The sequence below is a fragment of the Ipomoea triloba genome, chromosome 5, assembly GCF_003576645.1.
Source record: "Ipomoea triloba cultivar NCNSP0323 chromosome 5, ASM357664v1".
Classification (NCBI taxonomy): Eukaryota; Viridiplantae; Streptophyta; class Magnoliopsida; order Solanales; family Convolvulaceae; genus Ipomoea; species Ipomoea triloba.
The window spans coordinates 22,355,237-22,358,221 of NC_044920.1; positions in this window are offsets into that span (position 1 = coordinate 22,355,237).

A 2,985-nucleotide genomic window follows, 5' to 3' on the forward strand; every position below is an offset into this window, starting at 1 on the left:
ATAAATTTTTGTCAAATTTCAAGTCATAAAGGTGATGCTATTGGTAAATTGATTGAAAAATGCTTGCTTTCTTGGGGGGTTGATAAATTATTCACTATTACGGTTGATAATGCAAGTGCAAATGATGGTGCTATTGGATATTTGCAAAAAAAGTTTGGGAGTAAGCATGGAAATATTTTGAATGGAAAATATATGCATATGAGGTGTGTTGCACATATAGTAAATTTGATTGTGAATGAAGGTTTGAAACTTTTGAATAAGTCGGTTGCTCGTGTTAGAGGGGCGGTGAGATATGTAAGGCAATCTCCATCTAGATTGCAAAAATTTAAAGAGTGTGTTGAAAGTGAGAATATAGAAAGCAAAAGTTTGTTGTGCCTTGATGTTAGTACTCGTTGGAATTCAACATATTTGATGCTAAATTGTGCTCAAAAGTTTGAAAAAGCTTTCTATATGTTTGATTTACAAGATGAGAATTTTAAAGATGATCTTGAATCGGGGGATGGTATACCTATTGAAAGTGATTGGAATGTTGTTAGGGATTTAGTAAAATTCTTGGAACACTTTTATGAGCTTACAAATAGAGTTTCCGGGACTTGTTATGTTACTTCCAATTGCTTGTTTGATGAGATATGTGAAATTGATTGTCTTTTGAGAGAGTGCAAAGCTTCGGATGAGAATGAATTTAGTTTAATGGCAATGAAGATGAAAGATAAATTTCACAAATATTGGGGGAACATTGACAAGTTGAATATGTTGATTTTTGTTGCCATTATTCTTGATCCTAGACACAAGTTTTGCTATGTTGAGTTTGCTTTGAAAGATATGTTTGAGGGTACAAAAGGTGTGGAAATGACAAAGAAGGTTAAAGATGCGGTCTATGAATTGTTTAATGCTTATAAGCCTTCAAATGACAATGTGTCATCTACTTCCACGCCAACATCTAGTTCGAATATAGGAGAATGCCAAGCTAGGATGAAAAAGCGTATGCAAGAGAAGTTTGTAAGGCACAAACTTCAATCAGGTAATGTTGGGGATCAAATGTCAGAATTGGATAAGTATCTCAATGAAGCTACGGAGCCAGTAAAGGATGATTTTAATATTTTGTTGTGGTGGAAAGTTAATAGCCCTAGATTTCCTTATTTGTCATTGTTGGCTCGAGATGTGCTAGCTATTCCAGTATCCACGGTTGCTTCTGAGTCTACCTTTAGTACCGGAGGACGTGTTCTTGATTCCTTTAGGAGTTCTTTAACTCCTAGAATGGCTCAAGCTCTTGTGTGCTATCAAGATTGGATTCAAAATTCAACAGTTTCATTAGATGTTTTTGAAGAACTTCAAGAGTTAAATGACTTTGAAAGTGTTGAAAATGGTATGTAAATTTTATTTCTTTTCTTTATAAATTTTACTTTCATCGCCCAAATGAAAATTTTAATATATTAATTTTGTTTTTGGTCTTTTATTTTTTAGATTCTTCATGGAATGCAATGGAACCTACCTTGTGAATTGTGAGTAAGGTGTTTATGAAGACTATGGACTATGGACTATGGATGTGTGTTTGTAATCTTTGATTCTTTGTATGTGAAATTGCTTGTATTATGACTATGGACTATGGATATTTAGACTTTGGATTTTGGATTGAAGATTTGAAGTTATGGATGTTTGTGCATTTTGTTTTTATATATTTTGTTATAAATTTACTATGATATGCATTTTATTTTAATTGGATTTATTATTTTAGGTGTTAGTTTTAGAATTTTAAAAATTATGGTTAATCGGTTAACCGACCGATTAACCGAAAAAAAGAATTCGGTTCGGTTAATTCGGAAATAGAAATTTCGGTTCGGTTAACGGTTAAAGGGTTTGACAAGTTCGGTTAATTCGGTTTTGGTAATTCGGTTCGGTTAACCGTTCGGTTAACCGAATGCCCACCCCTACTTGCGGCCCTCCACTGTGATTGTTGTTGTGCCGCTGGCGGAGATCATCATTGTGATCACCAGAGGTGTTGCCATGATTCACGTGACGAGAATAATGGGAACTGCTGGATCTTGATCCATCCATCTCCAATGATAAGCTAATGTTTTGTAATATGTAGAACTTGCCTGAGATTTGATCTCAGCTCTCAAAAAGAGCACCAATGACGGTAAGAATGTTACCGGAGTGACATTAGGAATTGAAAGTAAAGTACAATATTGTCTGAGTACAAGAGTTTGCGTCCCCCTTCTTCTACAACAGGCCTGCTACTTATACAACGGGTGAAACGACTCTTCTCCTACGAATGTAACGGACTTCATGATGGTGAGCCTTGAATGTCAGAAGTGTAATGGAGCCATTGGAAATAACTTCTTTCCTTAGGTGTAACAGGTGGCTGTTTAACTTCCCGAGCCCGCTTGCTTTCTTGTGGTTCGGATTGGGTGATGCGCTGCTTGTGGTTCCGGGTTGGGTGCTTACCCAATTACCCTATCGACCGAGGCTTCGCCTCGGCCATATTTGGCCTCGGCCTCGCCTCGACCACAATCGACTGAGGTCCCGGCTCGGCCACTATTGACCGAGGCAGTGCCTTGGCCACGACTGGCTAGAGCTTCAAAAAATAAATAATTTTTATATTAAAAAATAACTTATTTGTCTCGCTTCTCTACGCTTGTAGCATATGATACTCGATAAATGATAAATTTGCACTATCATTACTCCCTAGTTGACTCTGCTACGCTCTCAACTTGGAGTAAGGGGGGCTAGTGACAGGATAATTTGGCAAGCACCCGACCCGGAACCACTAGAGACAAAACAAGCTATCACGAGGAAGTCAAACAACCACATAACAGTGCATTACTTCGCGACACATTGAAGAGGGGAATTACTCAATGGCTCCCCATCATTACTCCTCCCACCATTATTACTCGAGTCTGTTACACTTACTAGAAGAAGAGCCGTTGCACCTTCAAGTATAAAGAATGAACCTTGTAATGGGGGGGGGGGGGTTTTTGGTTTTTT